This window comes from Vicugna pacos, chromosome 3, assembly GCF_048564905.1.
Source record: "Vicugna pacos chromosome 3, VicPac4, whole genome shotgun sequence".
Classification (NCBI taxonomy): Eukaryota; Metazoa; Chordata; class Mammalia; order Artiodactyla; family Camelidae; genus Vicugna; species Vicugna pacos.
In genome coordinates, this window is record NC_132989.1 from 58,930,883 (window position 1) to 58,949,889 (window position 19,007).

A 19,007-nucleotide genomic window follows, 5' to 3' on the forward strand; every position below is an offset into this window, starting at 1 on the left:
GCCCAGAAAAGTAGAGTAGTTCATACAAAGTAAGTGACTGAGTCAATATATGAACTTAGATCAGTCTGATGACAAAGCCACTGGGTAAGAGATTAAATTTTACTGAATCAAGAAATTCTTTTATCTCATAGATAATTCTAAAGGATGATGTCTCCTACTTAAAGAAATTCTGACAACCCCTAGTGCATAAAATCAGACTACTACGCAGACAACTGAAGTTTGTTCAGTAACTGTTATCAGTCAGGTACCACAGTTTATGTTGTGCTAATAAACAATGACAACAACAAAAAGTTTACTGCTACCTGTCACTGGAAATAATGCACACTATTTTGGCTCAAATGTCATTGCCCAGAGTAAGTCTCATGACCATGCCTAACGTTAAAGGAATGGGAACTTGTAGTCTTCTTGCATGTCCAGAAGCAGCAGAGATCCAGAGGCGCTGGTGAGTGTTAGTGATGTCTGTGACACCTCTGCCTGGACATCTGTGCTCTCCGTTTCTTTGAAGGTGGATTCATAGAGGAGGAGAGCAACCTGTGCCTAGTGACACGGCACAACGGGAATTTCTCTGGCCATCTTTGCATGGTGAGTTCTACCTTCCTACATCACATGTTACATTTGTGGGTACTGAATACAAATCAGGTCTGAAATGAGTCTTTCTACATATATGCCCCAAAAGAAATCTGGTATCAAAAGCCAAAAGTAGAAATTCTTCGGGAAAAATAGAAACACCTAGCCTAAAAGACAATAATTTTAATTATGATAAAAGTTTCCCAAATAACAGAGGCAGATACATTTATATCCCTCAGTTTTTCTTTAAAAAATATTACATACCTTATCATTTTCAAAATTACCAAAGAAATATGTACTTGCTGCATCACACTGAATAATACAGAGGCATTAAAATGTTATTAGCTAGTATTCCTTCCCCAGGTATGTTGCCCCGAGTTAAATGTTAAATTTTCAGTGTATTTTCTTTGAGGCATGACTCAATACTCATACCAATATAGACAGTCTTATTCCTTTTAAGAGAAATTGGTTCATACAAAACCTGTTTTTCTACAACTGCCCTTTTACAAATCAAGAGCATCTATTCACATAAGGATGTATTAGTTTAACTCATTTATATGAATAGCTGCAGAATATTCCCTATTATAACTGCACCTTAATTTATATTTAGACATTCAGATTAATTCCAGGTTTTTGCAATTATAAACAAGAATAAAATAAACTATGTTTTACATGTGTTTTATGTACTATCATTTTTATTTTTGTACAACAGATTCCTAAAAATGAATAAGCTAAGTCAAAAAATATGTGTACATGTTAAAATTTAATAGATAGTGGCATATTATTCTCCAAATGTTTACTGTGACTTAATACATCATTTATCATCTACCTATGACTCTATCTCAGAGGCATAGAGTAAAGACAGATTGATTTCACCTGCATCCCTGTAAAATTTATGACACCTAAAGATTTACTTGTAACTTGGTTTTACTCACCAAATGTAAATGACAATATCTCAAGAAATGATGTAAGGAGGGAACAATACAATAGCTGGTAAAGAGATAAAGAGCAATTAAATGTATAGGCATTTGATTCATCAACTAGACTATACATGAGTTCTCCATGGCTTCTTCCTCCATTGACCAACAAAATAAAGTTTAAAGATCCTTACCTCATGACAAGAGACATTTCTCAAGAAAGGAAAGGGTATTTCTTTAGAGGCTCATATACATCCAAACAAAGGATACTAAGGTGCTCTGTTTGTAGTTCATTTGTCTACATGAATCCTGTTAACTTAGAAGATGAAGTAAAGCATCCTCACCATTTCAGTAGTTCACTTTGGATGATTTGCTTTCCAGCTGGGTTTTCCTCATGGGACCTAAAAGTATGTAAGAATGCTTTAACGTAAATCCCACGTTCATAAATTGCTAAAGCATTCTATCTTTTAAGCAAACACATTTTTTAACTATCAATATCATTTTGGAAGTTCGGTAAAGCAAAGAGAAAATCACTCAGAATTGCATATCAAAGTGGATAATGTGCAAAATATCTTGACCAAAAGAATAAATCTTATTAATAACATTTAACAGTTCAAATCAAAAAGAATAAAGAAGTGGATTTCTTCCTCTTACTTTTATATGCTATCAACATCAATGGCCAGTTACAACAGTCCACGAAGGCACTACAGTAATGACAATATGTTGATAAACTTCACATGGGGGTGGCCAGTTAAGTGATCACAAGCTTTACCCCAACCATAAGTGTATCGTATAATGTGACCTGGGCTCTGAAGAGGTTTGAGGACTATAAACAGACAGAATGATTACACATCGACACCCAAAGTGAAGAAATAACATGATAATGATATAAAAATCATGTTTTACTAACAAAAATGAAGTTGTAATATGGCTTCAATCTGATAAAGAACAGCACCTTAAGCAAGATGAAATTTCTGGTTTAAATGGTTTAATGATAAAAAAGAACATTCTAAGCTTTAAACTTTTCTTATATGCCATGATAAGATAAAATTTAGCCAAACATATTTCCTTAGGCATTATTATGATACTTATCACATATTCCATTCCCAATCTTACTCAGGGTTTCACAGAAACAGATTCTAACATGAGGCACAAGGGACATTATGGAAGAATTCCCTGGAGAAACTTATAAGGGAGTAAAGAAAGCAGGGCATAGAAAGGGAAAGCAGTTTAAGCAAGGGTGAGATTTCAGGCAAGGTCCTGAAGAGGGTAACTTCAGACCGATCCTGATGGGGAATTCTGGAGTATACGTTTATTTCAAAGTTGTCCTCTCTGTAGGTAAGGAAGCTGGGATTTCATGAACCAGTCAATCACTGGTTTGTCTGCTCCTAAGAGTAAATGGCTCCAGTAACTTGGGGACAGACCTCTGAAGAGAATTTCAAGTGCATGCAATTAGATGCAAAAGCACACAGAAAGTGGGAAAACAGTGTAGACTGTAAATGGGATCTGCAGGGTTCTGGGAGGAGTGCTGTAATTTCTGATTTTATTAGCACCATCCAGAAAATGTCAAAACCAAACACAACCTGTCCCAGTCAATCTAAATTAGGCTATTCTGTAGTTTCAAACGTTTCCCAAATCTCAGCAGCTGAAAATAAGAAAAGTTTGTTTTTGCTCATGATTAATGTCCACTGTAGGCCAGCAGAGGGCTCTGATCATTGAACTAACTCAAGGACCTAGGTTCTGACAGGATAGTCGACATCTTGTGTTGTCAGCCACTGCACCTGGGATTAACATGATTCTAGAAGATTCTGTACTGATAAGGAAATATTTTGATCCAGAACAGGCATACATTACTTTTGCTCGGAATTCAATGGACAGCACAGTCCTATGGCCCACTCCTCACGACCACAACAGGGCCTGAATGTTATGTACTGTCAAACGGTTAAAAGGTGAAAACTGGAAATATTTGGCAAGTTAATAATCACCAAAATGCTCAATGAATTCAATGTCTAAACCACCACTTCTAAAAAAGGAAAAGCTGTAAAGAAGTAAAATTCTACAATTTGAAATCATTAAGAAACACACAGATGGCTCAAAAAGAGCAAATAATTTCTCTACTATAATAAACTCAGTTAAATTCTGTTAGCTCAAATCAGATTGGAAAGTAACAGATTAGAAATCACATGTAAGTGTATTACATAATTTTGGCTAGTGAAATTAAAAATGCAAATGTCTGTAAAACCCTCTATTAATGGAGAAGAGAACAGAGAAGCTGGAAGGAAATCTATGTATTTTTCAAGGATAAAACCAAAATTTCCAAAAATCCTGCAGGAAAGGTGGATCAAGGAGAAGGACAACAGCAGAAAAAACTTGATCATTTGCATGAATGAAAGTTTACCCAAATATACAATGTGATGTTATTAACATGCACAAGTGCATCTCCTGAAAGACAGAAATATGAGACTAAAATTATTTCCAAATGGCATCATTTTTTCCTTTCTTCAATTCTCAAAGAGTTTTATGTCCAAATAGACAAAACAGTGGTGTAAAGGAAGTGCTCCTAGCCAAGGGTAATTTTCAGAACATCTGTGATTATTCCTCTTAATGTTCAAGAAAGGGCTGCCAATAAACAGGCCCTTGAAGGAAAATGTTATTTTATTTTATTTTACTTTATTTTGTTTTATTTTATTTATTTATTTATTTATTTATTTATTTATTTATTTATTTATTTAGGAAAATGTTATTTTAAACTGAGCTGTGGCAAGTTTGGAAATCTGTAATTCAACATTACATTACATAGAACAAGGGAATCTAATACAAATATTGGAGACTGGATTTCCAAAGTGATATCAAAGAAAGTTGTATCATTTGAATAGAGAAAAATGTATTATTCTATAGAAGGATGACACATGGAGAATAAATTATTTACTAATAAAGATTAGGCTAGAAAATTTCAGTATATTTAGAAACCAAGGGTTTGTCCATCAATCAACTGATTTTCAGTTAATTTATAACTTGGTTCAGAATCTAGTAAATTAGGTCATATAATCTTATTATCACATAATGCCAGTCAAAATATCAATACAGAGAAAAGTCAGTATTTGGGGAGGATTATCAAGAATATACAGCTCATTCATTCTAGAATCTGGGTCAATGGTTAGCAATTTTTTTTGAAAGCTAATAGTAAAAAAAATATAAAAAACAAAAAACCTCTCCAAACTGTTTTTTATCTCCATTCAAAATAAAATATACCTACACGGAGGGGGGAAAAACATATTCTTATAACTTACATTATTTACTAAAGTATGTCAGTCAGAACATTAGGATCAACGTTCTGGCCATGAAAATATTTATCGTGGAAGTGTTGAGATAATTTACTAACTTCTCATCTCTTACACTGGATAGTGTTTTAGAGTTTATTTGTTGATTCAGCAAATATTTATTAAGTACTTTTTATTGGTTAGTGTGTCCCTGTGTATTAATTTATCTTGCTCTGGAAATATCCCATTGAGGTTAGTATCATGATCCTTCCTTACAAAGGCAAAGTTATGTTCCTATATTAAAATGGTGAGTTAATTTTAGAGATTGGGTCAGAAATAACTTCTCTACAAAGCAGAGCATACCTGGCTCCTATTGTGTGCCAGGCATCCCGCTAGCAGGCCCTGGGGTTATGGAGAATAAAAGAAATGTTCTCTGGCCCTCCCTTACCTGACCCTTTCTTACTCCTGGCTGTAGGACCTCTCTGCTAAAGCTGGTGAGGTAACAAGGAACTTTATACTTAGAAGCAACAAATGTCATCAGTTTCCAAGAAGGATCCAGGGGATGCAAGCTGAACTGATGTTTTATTATAAAATGGCTTAAGTTGAGGCTTGGGAACCACTTATAGATTTGATGTTGCTCCTCACTTGCATTTTATTTTATTTTATTTTTTACTGACGTGCAATTGATTTACAATGTTAATTTCAGGTATACAGCAAAGAGATTCAGTTATACATATACACACATATGGTTTCAGATTCTTTTCCACTATAGTTTATTACAAGAAATTGAATATAGTTTCCTGTGCTATACAGTAGGTCCTTGTTGTTTATCTACTTTATATATAGTAATATGTATCAGTTAATCCCAAGCTCCTAATTTATCCCTCCCCCACGGTCCCCTTTGGCAACCACAGTTTATTACCTGTGTCCATGACTTTTCACTTGTACTGATATTCTGATATCTCTCCTTACATCAGCTGGATCATCGAGTGGTATGACAACATCATATAAAATAACCACCATCTTCCATAAAAGTACTTTTTAGTGCATCATACCATGGCCAGAGACCATCTTCCAATATTTAGGGATTTTACACAAAACAGACCCATTGTACTCCTCACCCTGTGATATATATGTTTTCAATTTTTCTTTCCTACCATATACAAATATATAAAATTTTGTTACCCAATCTTGGTTTCATGAATAGTTAATATGCTTCTTCAAAGCAACTCATTTCCTTTTACCCTTAGAGACAGGGATCACATTTCTGTTTCCTGATTGGTTTCTACAAAGCTTAGAGTCAAATTCGTGATTCACCTCTAGCAAGTGTATAGAACTCCAGGGCAAATACTAACCCACTCCTCGCTTAATTTTACCTTTTTATTCTTATTTTCCCTTACCCTTGGCTGTTTTACACATTGAAAATTCATTTCATCTTGCTTGCATGTTTATAAGTTCTGATAAATCATTTTTGTTACAACTCAGAGTATTAGTAAATAAATAACTAAAAACTAAACACTTTGGAATTTATTTGCAAGGCAACATATTCCAGAGCTCATAGCACTTATTTGTTGAAAAGGTAAGAAAAAGGCAGTAGCAATACAGCCCTTCAGTAAGTTCTTGAAAATAAAGATCATTCTGAGTAACACTGTTGGTAAAATTATATAGATGCAAGTCAGAGTTACAAGCAGAGATACAAATTACAGGAATAGACTGAAAAACAGCACACTTAAGGTCCCTGGGTTCAGAAAGAGACACAAGAGGATTTGCTAGGAGAACCAGTTTTCAGTTTCCTTGCTCCCACGCTGAGGAGCATGACTATTAGTAGTATATTAAACAAGCACATGAGAAAATTCGAATGAGAAAGCATTATTCATATTTATGTATGGTATCAATGGAAGATACAAATACTGGTGGTCTAATGACTATATATTTATTTATAAGGTGAGGCTTAACTTGAAAGTTCCTCTGAGCACATTTATTCCAAATCTTATGAAACAAAACTAAGAGTCTAATAACAACAGCAATACGTAAAGCTCATGGTTTTGAACTTAACTCTAAATTCATGAATAATCACACTCATCATGCATGTACATTCAAGAAGACTGTCAAGAATTAAGCCCACTCAGTTTCTGATGAATGGGTGTCTGCAATCAGCTACTAGATGGGTTACAGAAACCTCTGTGTTGGGAGCATCAGGAAAATAAAGACATCACCAGGGCAGGAGGGGACTAAGGTGTGCACATCTTTCCCTGCTCACTCCCACTTTAGGATCTAGAGGGCTCAATTACAAATAAACTTTCTCCATATTTTAAATTTTCACTTGGAAATGAGAGAAATTATCATTAACACATCAGAAATAATACTGTACAACGGAGCACGAGGAGAAATGACCTGTTTCGTGATCTACTACATTGGCATGATATTTAACCAGTGTAAAACATGAGGGAAACAGACATGTCCCAAAAAAGTATTTTCCATTTTACAATTTCTCAATTCATATTTGTAATAATCCAGTTTTGGTAAAGAACTACATCTGGGAATTACCATAGCATCTAACTCAGGTGCTGGGGTTCCAGGAATGAAGCTAGCAGAGCTGCCCTTATAAACCTCCCAGAGTACAGCAGGACAAGCAGGGGCCTTGGGCTCCTGTTCAGATCACTGAGGAACTTGAATGGCCAATTGCCTGGTCCGGAATACTTATTAAATGTGGTCACAAGTTATATAACTCCTGGGCTTCAATGTAATTGCCAATAAAATGTAGATAATAAGAACACCGAGGAACAGGATTATTGAAAGGATTAAATGAGATGATGTGTGCAATGAAAATAGCAACTGAATACACATTTGATGATTTCTAAATAAAAATGCTTTGTATGTTGTTTCTAAGTGAGAAATTTTAACCTAAATAATGTGTTTACCTCTTAACCACGAAGCTTTATTTATATTAACCAATATAAAGTATACCTTAAGTTAGCACAGTTTATAAAGGCTGTTATAGTTAGCTTAGATTTAAAATAATAGAATTAAGATCATGTATTCATCAAATATTTTTAAGCATGCAGAATTATGTTCACAGTTCAATTTTGAAATTAAAGAGAACACAAAAAAGATTGATAGTGAATAAATGTCTGACATCCTTTATAACTATTCTTTATTGAAAATTGTATCACTCAATCTATAAAAAGGGCTTTAGAAAACCACTTTCTCAAGTTAAACCTGATCAGATGGGAGGTTTTACTTGCATTAATAAATCGAATGAACAGTTTTAATTAAAAACTCATGCTATTTTCAAAATAATGCTGAAGAGTAGATTTCTGATCAATTGTAACTGCCAGATGGGAGATTTTCATAAGCTGTTTTTAATATTTCACTTTCATGAGCAAATCACTTAAATATGCTGCCTACCAATCTCAAATACAAATGCTATTCAATCACAGTATTAAAATAATGCAATAACTTAAGTACTTTTCTGTAATTTTTGTTTATAGACTTTAAATATAAGGCATGAAATTCAATAATTGAATTAACAAAGCTTTTCATCAAATTACTTTAAGTAAATTTCCATAGCAAGCACATCGATGAGGAATTATGACGTACCTGGTCGATAAGTTAACATTGTGCCAAGATGCTAATTCGACAAGTGTTGGTGATGACTGCAATGAAAAAAAAAATAATGTCTATGTGTGTTTTCCATAAGATTTTTATTTATATTAAGTTTCAGGAAATTAAGTTATATTGATATGTATAATTGAATGTGTTAGGGTTAGTATAAAAGAGAAGGGGGAAGCATCGCTCATAAGGGACATTATACATTTATCAAAAACATGACATTTTGCTTTTGCAAAGGACTTTGACATTCATTATTTTATCTGATTCTCAAAATATCCCCTTGATGTAAGGAAGCCATTACTTACCTGTTTAAATAGTAAGAAAACTGAGAAATATAGAGCTTTAAGGTTTTGCTAAACACACAGCACTAATTACAGAGCCCAGGTCTGGAGTCTCCCATGATGGTGTTCTCTTTCAGTACTTATCCTACATTTAGGTAGAGGTAAAAGGGATGACTCTAACTCATATTCCTCAGCTAAGTGTGAAAATAATTAGAATCAAGTAAGGAAAGAATAACAAGAATTCATTTTTTACTTTCTCTTAAAGTTCCTCAAGAAACCATAGCATAGAACAATTTTTTGTTTTTTTCCTAATCAGGAGAAGAAAAGATAAGCCACAAAAAGCACTAGCTGCAAAGTGATCAAAAAAAAAAAAAACAATCTTTATAGACCAACAACATCAGACGAACCACCAACAAACTAGATGAGTAGTCAGTCACCTTGTTCATCTCTAGCTCAGGACTGGGCTACGTCCTTGTTCATTTTGGCTTCATTATTACTCGCACTCTCACTTTTTTGAAGTGAATTGTTCTCAAATCCCCTTGCCAGACTGAGAAAACGGTTTAAAGGATTTTCATAACAAGCCACGCTAGAAATTTTAGAATTTAGCAGTCACGATGAAGCCAAGGGTCAAATGGGGATCAGGGTATAATATACAGTCACAATTAAGAGGGAAGGCATTTAGAGGAAACATCTTCAAAGACATGGGCATGTGTCCAGAAGAAGGTGAATTTGTAAGCTCAGATCTAGAGGAAAAATACAGAGTATTTTCTGTAGTGGCCTCTTTGTATATTAATGCCAAGGATAGACAAAATATCCTTAAAAGCAACCCTCAGGGAAAGCCAGATAAAACAAACACAGAGATTTAAACGATGTCAGCAAGAGTTTCAATCAGAATCAATGAGCTTAAACCCCAAATGACAATTTAATTTTTAAGGCAAAATATCTATGCTATACACTATACTGGTCACTTTCATATATGTTATTTGATTTTTGTAATATCCTTATGAAGTATGCAATTATATTCCCATTTTACAGGTGAAGAAATTAAGACCCAAATATTTGATAGAAGGCATAAGCAGGATAAACCCAAGATTTCTGGAAAGCAATGCATTTGCACTGAATTCCTGGATGTACACCCACAATAGGACAGATCTGAATATGAAACACATCAGCACAGTTTGCAAATACCACGAAGTCTCTTTCTGAGAACAGGGGTATAAGCAGTGCCAAGCACTACAGTGCCACAGAGCATCAAGGAGGATCTCGGTGGTTCTCTCTGAGGTGAAAGCTAGGGCTTCCTCTTTCCCATTTCATTCATGTCATAAAGAACCCACCTTGAATTCACCCTCATCCTGATTCAAAAAGACAACTTGATTACTGTTTGCTGACTCATGCTCCAGGGCTATTATGAAACTAAACAGTTTTTCAGTCAACTCTTTGCAAAGTATTCTTGCAGTAAATATGTTTGCCATTTTCATACTTTTTTATGGCAAAAACACCTCTAGTTGTGACTATTTCAACTGGTCACTTGATTCCAGTCTTGGCAATTGCTTTGTACGCCAGTTGTGGTATCAGGATTCTGTTAAGAGACAAATTAAAGAGAATATTATTAATCAAATCAATATTTTTTTCCAGCTGTTCTTTACAGGCAATGATGGAAGGATAAGAAAGATAATTTCCTTGATGAATGCTAGCATCTTGCCTTTTTATTGAGAGAAAAGTTAAGGATAAAATAATCAGAGTGCATTGATTAAAAAGTCTTAGACTAAGGCACAGCTTATATGAAGTTTGCTATATTGCTTGCAAGGGTTATGAGTCCAATCAAGGAAAAGCAGTAGTCTTCTTTGGGAAGCCTAACATCTGTGAGTCTGGAAGGCTGACTCAGTAATGTGCATATGACATCAGAAGATTGTCATATAACCATTCTAGCCAAGGCTAAGATTTGCTTTGGTGTCTAGGGTAGAATTGATTCCCCAGTTAATTACTCTTTCCCGAGAATATAAGCTGATGATGATGTTGCAGGAACATATATCTTCTAAAATATATAAAATTTGCTGTTATAAATATTGCTGCTATGAACACTGTGGGGCAGATATCTTTTCAAATTAGAGTTTCCTCCAGGAGCAACCTAAATGTCCATCAACAGATGACTGGATAAAGAAGTTGTGATATATATATAAATAATGGAATACTACTCAGCCATAAAAAAATAATGGCATTTGCAGGAACACGAATGGAACTAGAGACTGTCATACTAAGTAAAGCCAGAAAGAGAAATAAAAATTCCATATAACTTATATGTGGAATCTGAAAAAAATGACACAAATGAACTTATTCACAAAACAGAAACAGACTCATATAGAAAACAAACATGTGGTTGCCAGAGTTGCAGGGTGCTGTGGAGGGATGGGCCGGGAGTTCAGGATTTCCAGTGCTGACTGCTGTATATGGAATAGATAAGCAACAGGGTCCTACTGTATAGCACAGGGAACCTTGTAACAGCCTATGATGAGAAGGAATATGAAAAGGAATATATATATACATGTGTGTATGCATGTGTAATTGAATCACTATGCTGCATACCAGAAATTGGCACAACGTGTGTAAACCAACTATACTTCAATAAAAATTAATTAAATATAAATAAATAAATTGATAAATAAAATATGAAAAACCTGATGCAGAGGGCTAAAGAGTAGCAGTCACTCAAAATGGGTCATGATTTCATTATCTGAATAAATTAGAGGTCAAATAACACCTAGTACAGAATATTCACATACAGTAAAAACCTGACATAACATAGTTAGGATATGCGATAATGATGGCTAAGTATTCACAAAACTCCCTTTTTCCCTTCTGGGCATACCAGTCAATTACATTTCCTAGTCTCCCTTACAGTTAAGTGGGGCCATGTGAGGTTTTACAAATAAGGTGCAGACAAATGCCCCATGCCCTCCATGCTTTCATTCTCTCCCCTCACCTGACAGCCAAGTGCAGTTTCCAGCGGAGGGATCCTAGGGATGGCAGAGCCACTGAGTGAAAGGAACCTGGATCCCCTCAATCCATATAGAATAGAAACACAAGCAAGAAATAAAGTTCTCAGTGATTTAAACCACTGTGATGTGCACTTGGTTTTGCATATAGCAATTCCTAGCCTGTCCAGCACAGCCTCATCTTTATCACCCAACAACTGTTAAGTCTTCAAGACTCCTAACCTCCCTGATTTCTCTCTCGCTCTTAATTTTGAGGAAACAGTTTGTGTGCCTTCTCAGATTCTCTTGACTACCTTTTTCTTTCTCTCCTTTGGTCAGGTATGCATCCATATCAGGTCACTCCTCCCTTTTTGGACTTGTATGAAATAACACTCTTTAGAATAAGCAATCTCTCTTCCTGAGGGTCACCAAGGGGTCAGATGATGTAACCCAGTTATATAAAGGTAAAAACTCTCCATCGAGTTTAACCAATAGGTAATTTGAGGAGACAGACTTCTCCTTTCTTTCTCCTAGGTGTGATTTATTCTTACCACGCTTCCCAAGAAGGTCTATGTGCTAAGTGAACACATCCACTAAGTCATCTACATATCTCTTAGCGACTCATCATGCAATGAAGACCAGTGTTGTAAGATAATGCATTAAGTTGCTTTGTAACTTTTCTTGCATCACTAGCATTTTTCTTCTTACTTCAGATGCCTTGCATCTTTCAAAAAAAAAAAAAATAGCATCTCACTCCTTACCTCTCTCTATTTACTTTTACTCAGCATAAGTCCTCATCCAAGTAGACAAACCCTTTGAAGTCCAAGCACTTACCATCATTTCTGCCCCAGGGAAGTTTCAAAATGAGTTAACCTTCTTAGCATACAGCTGAATACCAGAAAAAATTAATAGAACCTAAAATCAGGTATTATTGGTATAATTTCATTATGTTATTATGATTTCCTCAAGATCAGAAATAACTATATTCAAGATTTAAATGAAACACATTTCAAAGTCAAATATTGGCCATGTGAGTTTTATAAGGAACATTTGCTCTCTTCCACCAATTCAGATGGTCAATAGCTTGTGCCATATAAAAAGAAAATAATCCATTTCTTCTTTATTAGGCCAACTCCAGGGCATTTCCTCACATAATTTTTACCATTGTCCCATAAGGTAGGTGTTACTATCCTCATTTTCTGCAGAGAAAACAGAGGCTCAGATGTTTGAAAAGTTTGCATAAAATCACTTAAACCATCAGTTACTGAGATATAATCCACACTCAGAGTTGACATCCAAGTCCACGAAGATTTAAAAGATACGTTTACATTTATAAAGTACTTTTGAAAAAAAAGCAGAAGTATCTACATTATTTTGCTAAGGTGAACTCTTGTAATATATAGGATACCATAAAGAATACCAAAACAGTAAGTTACCCCCCTCTGAACTGAAAGAATTAATTCAACTTTTGGAAAGCAACTTTAAACTAAAGCATAGTTTCTTCAGTAAAAAAATTCTGGCATACTTAATCAAGTAACAGATGCCATCTCAACAAACACAAAATATAAGAGCATTCTTCTTTCACTGGGCATTTGGCAACTTGTGAGAGAAATCAGGCAGCTGGGTCATAGCATAGTAAATTATTTAAAAGTCAAATATGCTCACCTCACACCATATGTTGAAACAAATTCCAGATGTAGTACTGAAAAGTTTAATATTTTGAAAATCAAGCCAAATAAAATGAAAATAATATTGAATACTTATCAAACCAAAAGACAAAGAAATCATTTTCTGTGCTATGAATTTACAAAGAATACACAAAGGAAAGTAACAAATGTTACCATAACATTTGAAATGTTAATACTAAAACAAAAACAAAAAGTGACTGCGAAATTTTTCAGCAAACATGGCATGGAATTAAAAGCTTGATTATATTTGTATGTGTATAAAACATGGAATATTCAAACTCCTGATAGAAAAGTCACTAGGAATATAACAGATAGACTGGCAAGAGCTTAAACAGATAATTAACATCAAAAAGAAAAACAGTATCAGATGTAAACTTGAAAATATTTAAACCCTCTAGTAGCCAGAAAATATAAGTTAAAACAAATACTATTTGACATGCAAAACAACAAAAATAGATAAGTAAATAAATGCCAAAAATGCTGGTACAAGTGCAGTGAATTGACCATCCCATTCATTCCTGATGACAACTTAAATTGGTACAATTCTTCTACAGAGCAATTTGGCAAACACCGTGTCAAAGTTATTCCCATTATTCATAGTCCAAGGAATCTAGCCTAAGGAAATCAGCAAAAAATACGGACAAAGTTAAATATAGGAAGGCCCAGTATTACACAGGACAAACAGAAGCAATTCGCTGTCTAACAGTAAGGGAATGCTTTAGGATATCTTCATAGATCTACTGGATACAATATCTGGCTGTTTTTAGAATGTTAACTGTAAAGACTGTTGAAGAAATGGAAATTAAGTATTTCCTGAAACAAAATTATGTGGCTCTATGCTTTTTAATTATTTATTATTATTATATTATTATTCTAAGTATCTTTTTAAATGCTTTCTTTAAAACTAAGTAGAATACATTAAAATTCTAATAGTAGTCGGATTCATGGATGCACTTTTTACATTTGTCCTGATTTTCAGATTTTCCCTAAGATCAGTTCTCTACATCTACATTTTTGTAAGGAGATTTATATATCAAAACGGTTAGGAAAAAACATGCCTGAACACTGGGATAAGAAACAGCATGATTGAGATAAATAGGGACAGACAATAAATGTCAATAGCAAATGGTTTCTAAGTATTGCCTCTTAACCAGCTGGATTCATATACACCTGCTGATTCCAGTAGGACACGTGTATCTGCTGAGTAAAGGAATCATCTAAGTTAGAGAACATAATTAGGTCTAACCCCTAAAACTCAGAAAATATCACTATCATGGTAAAATATGACTAAACAGAGCATTGTGATGCAAGCAGCAAAAGTAAGTAATACAGCAAGTGATTTATGTTGAATTTATCTATATCACCTGGTGTTCTGTACACTTTTTTTTTAATGGAGGTACTAGGGACTGAACCCAGGATCTCATGTATGTTAAGCATGCACTCTACCACTGAGCTACACCTTCCCCTTTTCTAAAAACAAATTTATTTTATTTCATTATTTTTTATTGGAAAGACTGGGGATCAAACCTGGGACCTCATGCATGCTAAGCACGTGTTCTACTACTGAGCTATACCCATCCCCCTTCACCTAGTGTCTTGAAGAGTAGTGGCCCCAACTTGGCAAATAGGTGCTTTTCAATAAAGAAATTGAAAAGTTAATTGAGCTGGCAGGTAGAGAGAGAGAGGGGATACATATAGATAAGCAGGCAGACAGAAGGACAGAAAAAGAAGTATCTCTTAGAGCTCTGTCTAAGTGTTTGTATATAGCCCCACCCCTCCAGGTGTTTACAACAATGTTTCTTGGCACTACATTACTAGAAACAGCTCTCATTCAACCACAAGCCTGCACATCGCCTGGGCCTCAATAATCAGTATGTGAAAGTCAAACTGAATTGAACCTGTTGATAAAGCCTGACAAATCTCATAAACAAAAGACAGTAAAAATGACTGATACTAGGCTTGGAACATGTTTATCTCCCTTTACATACAAGCCAAATGTTTTTTAGGACTTAAACGATATCTTGGAAACCAGAGAGTCCTCTGAGTCATCAGTATAGTGGTCTGCTCTCTCCACCCACTCTCCTCCCTGCCCCTGCTGCCCTCAAGAGAACACCAGTAATAGCTACCATTTATTGAGCCACGTGCCTCCCACGTGCCAGGGACTTTGCATCTGTTACCTCATTTATTTCCAGCCACAGCCTTGTAAGGCTGGGGCAATGGCTCTCGGAGGGCTATCCGCAGCTCTTGAAACACACTAGCAGCAACCCTTTCCTCCATGTGCTCATAAGACTAATTGGGCCAGCTCTCAGATATGCTGTGTGGAGACAATGTGTCAGGATTTATGATCTGCACAGTGATCTTCTCACACATCCTCTAACAGGTGATCAAAGAAAACATGCAAACCCAGAAATGAGGGGTAGATCGTGTTAGCAGAAAGAGAACAAGCCTCAACGTCATGAGCACAGTTAAATGTGTTCTCGGTTCATGGTTCTGCTGTTCACTAGTTGAGCAATCTCAGTTACGTCACTGCAACTCTCCAACTCTCCACGCCTTGGTGATCTCGTATTCTCAAATCAGAATGACCACCATTTTAGTAAAGGCTTTTTTAAAATTTGAACAGAAATCGTATCAGACATGCTTAGGCAACCCCAGTTGTACAGGGATATTGTTGGAAATGTAGCTAAATTTCCTCAGAATTTTGGACCAGAAACTAGAAAGTTGTCAGGAACATGAATAGCCCCTTTCTGAGGCAGACACTCCAGAAAACACCAGAAGGTCTACATTTAAACCCTCATTTCACCAATTAGTTGTCTCATCACTTAAACTAATTTGGTAATAGTGCTTAACACAGTATGTGGCCCAAGGTAGTCATTCAATAAATAGGAGCTATTTTATCATTATTTTACCGTCAGGATTAATTCAGTAATAATCCAGTAAATATTGGTGATATATTTACTCCACAGAGGTGTGAGAATATATTTCATAAATACACAAAAGCAGTCTAGAGAAATTACTGAGTTTCAGCTCTTAGGGAAGTCTGCTTGAGTTCCAATTCCAACCCTACCACCTATTAACTACTTGACTTTAAGAAAGTAACCAAAGATTATGATAACACATTTGCTTAACGGTGAAGATTAAATGAGATAATATGTATACAACGTTTACATTGATACCTGGTCAATTTAAATTAAATGTTCAAAAAGTATCTGTTACAAAACTGTTGTTTTAAAAAGTTTGTGTTTAGGAATAAAAAATTCTAGGTAAACTAAAGGGATAGAAAACATGAAAGAAATCCAAATTAGTGGGACAACTACAACAAAGCAGCATTTAATGGGAAAACTCGACCTTACTTCGCCCCTAGTCTGTCCTTCTTGTATTTCACTTTCCCTTTTCTTCTTTCCAGTCATCAGGAATAAAGAAATGACTAGTGACATCACTGAAATAGCTTACCAAACATTCTCGTGCAGCACCAGCACCACTTGGGAACTTGTTAGAAATGTACATTCTCAGGCACTTCCCAGACTCACTGGATTGGAAGCTCGTTGATGTGCACAGGACACGGGACAGCGGCGACAGGCTGCATTTCAACAAGCCCTCCACATGACCCTGAGTTATACTCAGGTCAGGGAACATTGCCTGCATATTAGAATCACCTGCGGAAATTAAAATATATATATATCTATATTGATGTCAGGGCTCTATCCTAAAACAGTTGAATAAAAATCAATGAGTAGGGGGTCAGGACAGCAATAGAGATATTTTTTAAATACAACAAAAACTTTCCCCTACAGTCAGAAAGACAATCACTGCAATAATCCATTCCACACAATCATAGTGCAGTGGCTCCAAGGCCATCACCTTGGATGTCTCTGAAAAGCATGAGGCTGGAGGTGGAGCTGGTTTTAAGTATCTCCAAACCTCATATTATAGATACTTGAACACTAAGATCTCCCCTGATCTCATTTCAGGGTTAACGCTTCCTCATGTGCATCTGATCCCATAAGGGAAACAGTTCTTAGATCTTTCATTCCTACTGACAGAAATCTCAGCAACCCAGAAGAAGATTTTTAAGCAAAATTTTATACATTAGCCAAATGCAATTTCAGACATTGGTCAAATGAGGTGGATAACAGGACAAGGAGGAGGGGATGCTTACCACTGTTTCATTTTAATTACCCAGCCTATTTTCTCAGCTACAGTGAATTACAGAGCATTGATCATTTATTATATTGAGTGGCATACCTTAATGAATACTAACTCATTTCAAACCTTTTTGGCAAACCCCAGAATGAACTGAACTAACTCTGTATCATTATGAGAACAGCCACTCAGCAGCAGCAAAGGTGCTAATTGGTAAAGTTAAGAGCAGTGAAAACATACCCTGCAAAGATATTTGGAGGCAGAAAAATGGAAGCACATTATAACATGGCCTAGAATGATAAAATTTCTATTATGTCATACAACAAAAATAAAGCCATTTTAATAGACTCATGTCAAAGGACCCATGTCTCCTGCTTTGAAAACAAATGTGCTGGCTTCCAGTCAACATTTCCAGGGCTTACCAGCAGGAGGTCATTACCCTTTGACAATGTTCAGTTACACAGACATTATCTCCAATTAACAGGTTTTAACTACACGGATTTCTCTCTTATTGAAAATAGTACTTTTTAAAATAAATAACTACAGAAATTATTCAGTAATCTTGTCTCATTGCTGGGACTGGAATGATTACATTTACTGCTATAAACACACACACACACAAACACACATCTGAGTCAAGAGAGTACTTTTGGTGTCCCTGAACTCTTTCAAAAGCATGGTAAACAAATATTCTAAATATCCTAATCTGTACATAAATAGTTCATAAAGACATCTTATTCATCTCAGAAAAACCTCCAAAACAAACAACAACAACAACAACAGAATACAAAAAAAAAAAAAATCCTTCCCTTTGTTGATGTAACCAAAACATTCTGGGTGTTTCAAATTTGCAAAATAAAGTAAGTACAAAGGACACATTTATCAATTGTAATACATTGTGTTTCTCATCTCACTGCAGAAGGTATTATGGAGTTCTGGATGAGGGCCAGAAGCTCAGAGGAGAATTTTTAACACCCTCTCAATAGACACATGTATGGCTTTTAACTACACAGAGTACTGGTCTTATCAGTATATAGCAGGGAAATGATTAAAATATTTCAGGCGAACTTAAACTTGGTTGTCCTTAGGTAGAAATGAAGCATCATTCTGGGCTGAAACCTCCAATTATGTAAGATAGGAAGTCACAGAAAGACATCAGATTCGTACACTGTCAGTCTACACGGCAGATGGTAGTGTCTGGCAATGCCTTTTTATAACAGAAAATATTATTATAAAAATATCCACAGAAGACATTTTTAGTTCTTTGACTTAATATGTGGAAAAATTAGAGATTTCTATAGAAATTAAAGGTTTAATGCCCAACAGTGTGAAACAGTAATTTTCTTTGAAATCTATGCATTAACTATTCTGTCATTTCTTAGAGAACTTTTTCCAGTTGGAAATCATCTGGTATTTTCATACCTCACTCTCTCTCTCCCTTTCTTGCTCTCTCTCCCTCTCAACCACTTATTTAAATTCAACCTAAATCTATATGTTTTTATACAACAGCTAAATCACTCCATAGTGTGTTGTGGTGGGCAGTAAATCACATTTTAGTCTTCCCCAATGT

General features: G+C 35.3%; 1 long non-coding RNA gene across 1 annotated transcript in view; it reads left to right on the forward strand.

Moving 5' to 3' along the window:
* Nucleotides 1-504: 504 nt before the first annotated feature.
* The window catches only part of LOC140695632 (uncharacterized), a 68,397-nt gene continuing 49,894 nt past the window's right edge, over nt 505-19,007 (forward strand). Inside the window, exon 1 of the long non-coding RNA XR_012071330.1 lies at nt 505-582. This is a non-coding gene — a long non-coding RNA (uncharacterized lncRNA). The remainder of the gene's footprint in view (nt 583-19,007) is intronic.